The sequence below is a fragment of the Hemitrygon akajei genome, chromosome 4 (genome assembly GCF_048418815.1).
Source record: "Hemitrygon akajei chromosome 4, sHemAka1.3, whole genome shotgun sequence".
In the NCBI taxonomy this organism is placed as follows: domain Eukaryota; kingdom Metazoa; phylum Chordata; class Chondrichthyes; order Myliobatiformes; family Dasyatidae; genus Hemitrygon; species Hemitrygon akajei.
This window is the reverse complement of record NC_133127.1, coordinates 151,476,899-151,487,744: the sequence shown is the minus strand read 5'-3', so window position 1 is coordinate 151,487,744 and position 10,846 is coordinate 151,476,899. Positions and strand designations below refer to the sequence as shown.

General features: G+C 41.5%; 1 long non-coding RNA gene across 1 annotated transcript; it reads left to right on the top strand.

Moving 5' to 3' along the window:
• The first annotated feature begins 1,474 nt into the window (after positions 1-1,474).
• Positions 1,475-10,328, top strand: LOC140726787 (uncharacterized). The gene is made up of 3 exons (XR_012098729.1): positions 1,475-1,605; positions 2,791-2,909; positions 6,751-10,328. It is a non-coding gene; the product is annotated as an uncharacterized lncRNA (long non-coding RNA).
• The last annotated feature ends 518 nt before the right edge of the window (positions 10,329-10,846 follow it).

The window sequence follows — 10,846 nt, the reverse complement described above, 5'->3', positions numbered from 1 at the left end:
AAATTAACCCGTGCAGGAAATGACCTAAAAGGCAGATTATGTACAGGAAGTGATGTTCATACAAAACAAACTGCACCTCTAGAGGACAGAACAACTGCAGTATTTCAGGTTTCGAATCCTACCATTGACCTATAAACTGTAAAACGACCTTCTTTCAAGGTGTAGAAAAGCAAATGGCTTGGGTTGCACATTGAATCACATGAGATTAAGCAAAGCATTAACTATCTAGTGTGAAGAGTTGATGCTGTACTAATCTTAGAGGAATTAAAGGTTGGTGCATCAGATACAGTGGAGTTACTGTGTTTTTAAGCTTACACTTTTGATATCAATTTGCTTGCACTAACTCTGGATTAGCTGTTGGAATCCACGGTTTTAACAGCTGCAGGATTAACTGGCAGACTGTCTCAGTTCCAGTATGCAAGAGACTTTATATACCTGATAAAAAGTCACATTCCAGGTGACATACCGAATTTTCAATATATTATCAGTCATCGAATTTCCATTGTGTTGATCCTTATTGCCAACGTAATCTGCCAGCTGGTAAGCCTTTAATATCTGTGATTATTTAGACAAACTTCACAGCAGCAAAACGAAGACCAGTAATTGCTTTCCTTATCCAATGTAGTGGTATTGCACAGAACTGCATATGGTCTCTGAAAAGGCAAATGTATTAACATGACATAACAACCAATACCAAAAGCACATTGTGCAAAGGACCATTGCCTGCATTCACCAAATGAAATCACCACAAATACCACTCTTAACTTTCTGCGCTATTGCTATGACATTTTTCTTTTAGTTGACATCATACTTATTGTTTCTTTAACTCTGTCAAATGATTTCAGTGCACCATTTGTTCAAGTTGACCTTTATTGCAGATATAGGCAAATAACAGTCCTGTTCAGAAATGTAGCTTGAACTGTCATATAAATCCCATGGCAACTCATCAAAAACACATACTTGGTTTCATTTGTAAATAATTAAATTCTTGACCCTCAAAACCTCACATCAGTAAGGCACAAAGTTAGAAATATGGTGGAATGCTTCTACAGCTATCCAAAAAAAGTTGTTTTAATCAGCATTTAAGATATTCACTTATCGGATCATGGTGGTGTGGGTCACTGTCTGTCTTGCTATGGTATTTCAATGTAATTTCGTGGCCAGCCTTTGTACTACGCTGGGATTTCTCCTCTGAATTTCTTCTTAATACTGTGCTGTGCAGCACATGTGAATTGTTGCTGTTTGAAGGAGGGTGATGCAAAAATTTAATGTTCACTGCAAATTCACTTGGCACTTGCAGAATGAGGCGGATGTTGATTTGGGTTTCAATTTTCCTTGCCAAATATTAATAACCGTGGCCTTAGAAAACCTCAGTCTCTGTGGGCATTCCTGCACAGAAAAATACACAAGATTTTTATTTGCAGAATATTTTGGGAGAATAGTAATATGTGGGCAAAGCCTTTCCTCCCTCAACTCTTGCTGGAGGCTTGGTGATCCCGCCACGGGCTTCAGATATCATGGGAGCAACAGCAGAGCGAGGCACAGATGTCTTACCCCTCTCAGCGCAATTCTCTCAAATGAACTAATCTGTCCGCAACATGATGTGTAAGTATTTTAGGATCTCTTTAAACAGTGCAGCTGTGTGATTTCTGAATGTGTTTAAATGCCTGGATTTCCAGGCTTGATTAACAGATGGTGTCAGAATGTCATTGTGTGAATTGCTGCTGTCTGATCAGAACTACCTGAAGATTGACATTACCAAGTACTTTCACAACCTTGTAGAAAACAATTGCTTCTGCTTGCACTATGTGATTTACCAAGTGGTTCACTGTGCTACCAAAATCACAACAATGAGGTGTCAGTCAGTACCCATAGTACTGATACCACCATCGTCCAGTTCTCAAAAAACATTCCCCCCTCCACTGACTCTCTCTACACTTCCTGCTGTCACAACAAAGTCGCCAACATAATCAAAGACCCCTCCCACCTTGGTCATTTTCTTTTCAGTTTAGTAGCTGGTTCCCCTCCAGGATAGAGAGAGGTTGTTTGAGGATGGGGCTACAGAGCCTGTGAACCATTCCCTAAATTTCCATTCAGAAACAGGGCAGGTTACTTCCCCAAGAATACTTCTTGTTGTCAAAATGATGCATCTGGGTAGTCTAACAACAGCCATCTTTAAAAACAATCGGCAGACGCTGGAAATCTGAAAATGCTAGAAATACTTAGCAGATCAGGTGGCATCTGTGTAGGGAGAAACAGTGTATCAGGTGAATGAACTTCTGATGAAGGTTCTTCAAACTGGAACATCAAATCTGTAACCTTAAGTCCTGCCTGAATGCCAAGAATTTATGGCATTTTTGGTTTTACGCACTTCTTCCGATGCTTTAAATTGAACTTTTTCCACAAATTGGGAGTTCAACAGCAAGTTCTTTTTACCATTAGCTGGGCAGTTATATGACAACCATACACCTGTTTTGACACATTATAAAATATAATTTACTCTTTGTTAATAGTAAAAGCAACTTTAGAAAGAGGAATGTTTTAAGTTGTGTTGGTGGTTACTCGACTGTAATGTTCATTCCTCTCCCTGCCTTTATAAGTATGCATACTCAATTAAAATGTCTTGTATAGAGCTTCTATTCATTATGTAGTGGTATTTTATAGGAAACTAGCTATATAATACCTCTGCTAGAATCTTGGATTGTGTCCATGTTACCCAATAGTGTTTTAGGCTTTCTCTTGGGATCAAGAATGTCTTGTTTCCAGTCTAGCTTTGTGCTTCAATGATAGATACCAGGGCCAATGTGGGAACTATTGATTCGAGGAGGTCCTCAGAGATGTACAATGGTGCTACCATCAGGAAGCCCTGAATGGACACACGTTCATGTGTGCAACATTGAAGGCACAAGGTATTCATACAGTAACTATCTCTTATTTAAGCATTTGGCATGAAAGGGCGCAACTTGACGGGGAACCACCCAAGTAGATCTCTTGGAGTTCCAGTGCAGTTTAGACACATAGAACATAGAAACATAGAAAACCTATAGCACAATACACGCCCTTTGGCCCACAATGTCATGCTGAACATATACATACTTTAGAAATTATCTAGGGTTACACATAGCTCTCTATTTTTCTAAGCTCCATGTACCTATCCAGGAGCCTCTTAAAAGACCCTATTGTATCTGTCTCCACCATAGTCACCAGCAGCCAATTCCATGCACTCACCACTGTCTGTGTAAAAAAAAACAACTTGCCCCTGACATCCCCTCTGTACCTACTTCCAACCACCTTAGAACTGTGTCCTCTCTTGTTAGCCATTTCAGCCCTGGGACAAAGCCTCTGACTATCCACACAATCAATGCCTCTTATCATCTTATACACCTCTATCAGGTCACCTCTCATCACTACAAGGAGAAAAGGCCAATTTCACTCAATCTATTCTCATAAGGCATGCTCTCCAATACAGGCAACATCCTCTTTTCCCTTTCTATATTTTCCACATCCTTCCTATAGTGAGGCAACCAGAACTGTGCACAGTTCTCCAAGTGGGGTCTGACCAGGGTCCTATATAGCTGGAACATTACCTCTCCGTTCTTGAACAATCCCTCAGTTGATGAAGGCCAATGAACCATATGCCTTCTTAACCACATAGACAATCTGCGCAGCAGCTTTGAGTGTCCAATGGACATGGACCCCAAGATCCCTCGGATCCTCCACACTGCCAAGAATCTTACCATTAATACTATATTCTGCCATCATATTTGACCTACCAAAATGAACCACCTCACACTTATCTGGGTTGAACTCCATCTGCCACTTCTCAGCCCAGCTTTGCATCCTATGGGTCCCGCGGTGACCTCTGACAGCCCTCCACATTATCCACAACACCTCCAAGCTTTGTGTCATCAGCAAATTTACTAATCCATCCCTCCACTTCTTCATCCAGGTCATTTATAAAATTCACAAAGAGTAGGGGTCCCAGAACAGATTCCTGAAGCACACCACTGGTCACTGGCCTCCAAGCAGAATATAACCCGTCTACAACCACTCTTTGCCTTCTGTGCGCAAGCCAGCTCTGGATCCACAAAGCAATGTCCCCTTGGATCCCATACCTCCTTACTTTCTCAATAAGCAATGCATGGGGTCCCTTATCAAATGCCTTGCTGAAATCCATGTACACTACATCTACTGCTCTATCTTCATCACTGTGTTTAGTCACATCCTCAAAAAATTCAATCAGGTTTGTAAGGCTCGACCTGCCTTTGACAAACCCATGCTGACTATTCTTCATCACATTATGCCTCTCCAAATATTGGGGAGAATGCCAATCAATATTGGGGAAATTAAAATCTCCCACCACGACAACCCTGTTATTATTGCATCTTTCCAGAACCTGTCTCCTTATCTGCTCCTATAAAAAACACCCAGTAGAGTTATTGACCCTTCGTGTTCTTAACTTACACCCACAGAGACTCAGTAGACAATTCCTCCGTAACTTCCTCCTTTTTTGCAGCTGTGACACTATTTCTGATCAGCAGTAACATGCCCCCACCTCTTTTGCTTCCATCCCTGTCCTTTCTGAAACATGTAAAGCCTGGCACTCTAAGTAACCATTCCTGCCCCTGAGCCTCTGTAATATCCACAACATCATAGCTCCAAGTACTGATGCACGCTCTAAGCTCATCCACTATGTTCATGACGTGCCTTGCATTAAATTAGACACATCTCAAACCATCAGTCTGATTGCATCCCTTCTCTATCACTTGCCTATCATCCCTCTCAGACTGTCTCCAAGCTTTCTCGATTTGTGAGCCAACCACCCCTTCCTCCATCTGTTCAGTTCGGTTCCCACCACCACCCCCTCCCCCAGTGATTTTAGTTTAAACTCTCCCCAGCAGCCTTAGCAAACCTCCCCGCCAGGATATTGGTCCCTTTCAGATTCAAGTGCAACCTGTCCTTTTTGTACAGGTCACTCCTTCCCCAAAAGAGGTTCCAAAGATCCAGATATCTGAATCCCTGTCCCCTGCTCCAATCCTTCAGCCACGCATTTATCCTCCATCTCACTCTATTCCTATACTCACTGTCATGTGGCACTGGCAGTAATCCCGAGATTACTACCTTTGAGCTCCTGCTTCTCAATTTCCTTCCTAACTCCCTGTAGTCTGTTTTCAGGACCTCCTCCCTTTTCCTATCTATATCGTTGGTACCAATATGTACCACGACCTCTGGCTGTTCACCTTCCCACTTCAAAATATCATGAACGTGATCAGAAACATCCCGGACCCTGGCACCCAGGAGGCAAACTACCATCCGTGTTTCTTTCCTGCATCCACAGATTTGTCTGTCTGACCCCCTAACTATCGAGTCCACCATCACTGCTGCCATCCTCTTCCTTTCCCTACCCTTCTCAGCCACAGGGCCAGACTCTGTGCCAGAGGCACAGCCACTGTTGCTTCCCCCAAATAGGCTGTCTCCTCCAACAGTACTCAAACAGGAGTACTTATTGTCAAGGGAGACAGCCACAGGGGTACTCTCTAGTATCTGACTCTTGCCCTTCCCTCTCCTGACTGTTACCCATTTATCTGTCTCCTGAGTCCCCAGTGTGACTACTTGCCTATAGCTCCTTTCTATCACCTCCTCACTTTCCCTGACCAGATGAAGGTCATCGAGCTGCATCTCCAGTTCCCTAACCCGGTCCCTAAGGTGCTGCAGCTCAAGATGTGGCCATCCGGGATGCTGGGATTATCCCGGGCATCCCACATCCGACACCCAGTACAAAACACCGGCCTCACAGACGTGCTTCCTATTCCTATTCTTCACAGGTAACTTACCTTGCATCAACCTATTATCACCGAAGCCCTGTTGAGCCGAAGCTCTCCTACTCTGACATCCTCTATTCCATTGCCTGCTCTTCTGATGCTCGCTGTATAAAGGTGACTTCTTTTTGTACTCTTCCCGCCAGTATAACTCACTGACGTCCACATGCCTGTGCAGTTTTTCATCAATTAAACCGCTGAAGAAAAAATGATCTCCTTTTATACTCTTCCCACAGGTCTAACTCGTTGACATCCACTCGCCTGCACAGTCATTCCTCGATCCAATGTTGATATTTCAAAGTTTATCTCTCACTGCAGCTCCCATTTAGGTACTGAACAGTTGGTGTTTCATTGCAAATCTGACTCTCCATTACCAACCACGTCTATACTCAATCCCCACCCATTCTTAATTAGAAGATCCCCAATTGTTCATTGGCATCATGCTCCCTCACCCCTACAAATTCACTGACCAGCCTGTAAGTCACCTGTGACTTCACCACTTTGATCGATGGCTCAACTGTACCTCTTTCAGTTTCTCTCCTTGGGGAAACCCCCACGATGATTGATACACAACCCTGACCCTTGACCTACCAAATGGAACAGGTAGATGAGTAAGTGAGATGAGTTTACAGTGACTCTGAACTTTGCTGTTGTCATTTCTTTTGATTCTGTTTGCTGATCCCAGCTGTCCTTTGAACACTACTGTCCCCAGGGCTCACTCAGGAATCACTATCTATTGATGCTCCGATTTATCTCAGGAAAGGAAAAGACCTTGGAATATATTCTGAATGATCATTTTACGATTACCACAGAGATACGCTGATATAAACTGCATAAACATCTTTCTTTTACTGTTGAGATGATGTTATCTGTCATTTGAATGAAATATGATGCAAAGTTAATGAAAAATGCTTTTTTAATCTCTGAACAGAAGTTAACCTGACAACCGCAGTCATTTCCAATTTGTTTGGGAAGAATAAACTTCTAAATAAGAGCAAGCAATGGAGAAGGAGGCAGCAGAAACGGGGAAGTGATGACGCGTGCTAAGGAACCTTACACAGCTATGTTCTGCTTTATTATTCCAACAGGGATATTTTATGTGTAGAAATGATCCTGACCAATCCATAAATCAAGCATTTTTATAGATAATGCTGCCATCCAAACTGGAAAAATCCTATTGTTACAATAGTAAATGGCCTTCTCAGACTAATTGGGGTAGAACAAAGAACATTAATTTTAATTTATAACAGGCTTACAGGTATCTGCAGTGTGTCTGAAATGGGAAAAATGATCTGCAGTGACCAAGTTCAATTCTGACTTCTTGTCACAAGCCTCTGTTAGCCCTAGAACATTGATCTTAGTTTTTCAAGCACCTCTGTTTACTAACAGTTATCTTAGCTAGAACCATTAAGCCCTTGTGCTTTCAGTTTAATCTTGTCAAGTTAATTGTGACTGTCACGTTTCCTGTATTCTACGGTTATTTGCAGGGATCTTTAGTTGGTTCTTTAGCAGAGTCCCACTGTGTCACAGAGAATGATTTGTCTCATGTTGTCTCTCAGTTGTCCCTTTGAGGCTCTGTTGGTTTGTATTCTTATGCCTAACCTCTTGCTTCATTCTCTTCATGGGGATTCTGCCGTTTCTCCACTCCTGGGTCGAGTCATGAGTCTGACGTCTGTCACCCCTGGGTTGAGCCAGTGCCGGCGATCACCGTGGCAGAGAGAGTCTGCTGTCCCTCCGCACCTGTGACTAGTCCTACAGGCGTGACACCTCTCATCATAGATTCATAGCCATGAAGTCATAGAGCACACAGCACAGAAACATGACTTCAGCCCAACTGGTCCACACTGAACTGTTACTCTACCTAGTCCCATCAACCTCCACCTGGACTACAACATTCCATAGCTCTCTCATCCGTGCACTTGACCAAACTTCTCTTAAACATTGAAATCAAACCCATATTCACAACATTTATGGCAGCTTGTTCCACACTTACTCCACCCTCTGAGGGAAGTTTCCCCCCAGATTCCCCTTAAATATTTCACTTTTCACTCTTAACCTATAACCTCTAGTTCTAGCTTCAAACAAGTTCAGTGGAAAAAGCCTGCTTGCATTAACTCTATCTATATGCCTTATAATTTGGTATGGCTCTATCAAATCTCCCATCAAATTCTCCTGTGCTCCAGGGAATAAAATACTAACTTATTCAACCTTTCCCTATATCTCAGATCCTCGAGACCTGGCAACATCCTTGTAGAGATTCTCCATACTCTTCCAACCTTATTGGTATCTTTCCAGCAGGTAGGAGATCAGCACTGTACACAATGCTCCGACAAAACATCTTTAACATAACATCCCAAATTCTATATGCAAAACTATGATTTATGAAGGCCAATATACAAAATGCTCTCTTTATATCCCTATCTACTCATGACACCATTTTCAAGGAATTATAGATCTCTACTCCTAGATCCTTCTGTTTTATTGTACTCCCCAGTGCCCTATTGCTCTCTGTGTAAGTTCTCCCCTGGTTTGTCCTCCCTAAGTGCAACATTTAATACTTGTCTGCATTAAATTCCATCTGCTATTTTTCCCATCTGGTCCAGATCCTGCTGTAAGCTTTGATAGTCTTCCTCACTGTCCACTACACCCCAATCTTGGTGTCGTCCACAGATTTGGTAGTCTAGTTTACCACATTATCATTCAGATCATTGATGTAGATGAAAAAAAAACACCAGGTTCAGAACCTTTCCCTGTGGCACACCACTAGTCATAGAATTCTAGTCAGAGAGGCGACTATCTATTACTGTTCTCTTGTTTCTCCCATGAAACCAATGTCTAATCCAATTTATTATTTCATCCCAAATGCTAAGCAATTGAACCTTCTTGACCAACCTCCAATGCGGGACTTTGAGAAAGACCTTGCTAAAGTTCATGCAGAAACCTTGCCTTCATTAATTTTCCTAGTAACCTTCTTGAAAAACTTTATAACATTGGTTAGACATGACCTACCACACTCAAAGCCATGTTGACTATCCCTAATCAGACACTGTCTATCCAAATACTTATATATCCAGGTCCTGGAATACATTCCAATAATTCTCCCACTACTGACTCATCAACCTATAATATTCCAGCTTATTTTTAGAGCCTTCCTAGACTAATGGAACAACAACAGTTGCTATTCTCCAGTCCTCTGAGAACTCACCCATGGCTAATGTTTTTTAAAATGCCTCTGCCAGGGCCCCTGCAATTTCTGAACTAGCCTCCCATAAAGTCTGAGGGGACACCTTGTCAGGCCCTAGGGACTTAACCACCCTAATTTGCCTCTAGATAGCTATCACCTATTGTTCTGTAATCTGTAAGTGGTCCATGACCACACTGCTGTTTTGCCTTAGTTTTACAGACTCTGTGTCCATCTCCTGAGGAAATACAGATGTGAAACATCTTTTTAAGGTATCTTCTATCTGTTTCACCTCCTCGCAATGATCACCATGCCTATCTTCAAGAAGACCAATTTTGTCCCTTGCTATAGTTTTTTCTCTTAATATACCTGTAGAAGCCCTTTGGATTCTTCTTCACAATGTCTGCTAGAGCAACCTCATGCCTTCTTTTAGCCCTCCTGATTTCCCTCTTAAACATTCTCTTGCATTCCTTGTGCTCCTCAAGCACCTCCTTTGTTTTTCTTGTTTCCTGTACCTGGTATGCTCCCCCCTCTTCTTCTTATCTAGGGCCTCAAAATCACTCATAAACCAATGTCCATAAACCTGCTAGCCTTGTCTTTTATTCTACCAGGTACATACAAATTCCCACTTACTAAACATCCTTTGCCCAAAAGCAATCTATCCTATCCCACATTTGCCAAATCCTTTCCAATACCATCAAGGAGGGTCTTCTTCCAATTTAGAATTACAACCCGCAAGCCATTCAAATCATTTTCTAACTGCTGGAAGTGTGGAGTTTGCACATTCTCCCTGTAATTACTTGCGTTTTATTTGGGTGCTGCAGTAATCTCTCATATCCCAACGACACGCGGTTTGTTAGGTTAAATGGATTCTGTAAATTACTGTGAATGATTGGAGAACTGGGGAGACCTGTGGGGCATGTTTGAAAGAGAATTGATTAGAGGTAAGTAAGAGACAACAATAGGATTGATAGGATTGGGTCAGTAAACCAACTTAGAGAAGGCTGGTGGTGTATCTCATAGAAAGCATAATGTTAGAAAAGGGTCTAAATTGAGCAGTGATTTAAACTGAAAGTTTTCCAATCAGAATGAAAAATACTATTAACTCTTCACAGTGATGGGAGTGTTTATGTTTCCCAAGCCGAACTGAAGTAAGAATGCTTGCCACAGTGCATTAAGAATAATTTGTAATTGTCTCTTTAGCACAGTATGCAGCATTAACCAATTGCACTGTGGTTGATGGGGCTGTTATTTGACTCTATGAAGAACCTTTGTGATGACAAAACTTAGAAAACAACAGTAAAGCTTGGATAGAAATTCCAATGAAATTATTTAACAATATGTACATTTAATAACTAAATTCATATTTTTTTTAATTTTGTGTTGAAATACTGGTATTGAAATACTGTACCTTTCTCCTCCATTACACATTTATTTTACTGAATAATACCCAGCTGTAGAAGTGTGTAGAAAATCCTTTTGAAGACATTGCTGTAAATATAAAGAGTGGTGAAAAATTTTGAAGACTGAAACACCAGGGAGTACTTGTTGAGCTTGGAAGTGTGATCATGTTACTGTACTGATCATTGAACTTCAATGTCGTTCCCAGTCTGAGAATTTGATTTTTTTTATGTAGGAAGATGAAAATTAAAAAAAACTTACTAATGGTAAATGTTGAAATATTTTTAAAAGTGCAAATGGTTCATTCACGTTGTTCAGGAATGGAAGGCATATGCAGAAGCTGGTCTCATTGCCAAAAGTATGAACATTATTCAGTGACGGATGATGGATATGCTTGTACATGAAGAGATATTCAAATTTTTTGTTTGTTATTCATCAGCAGTTT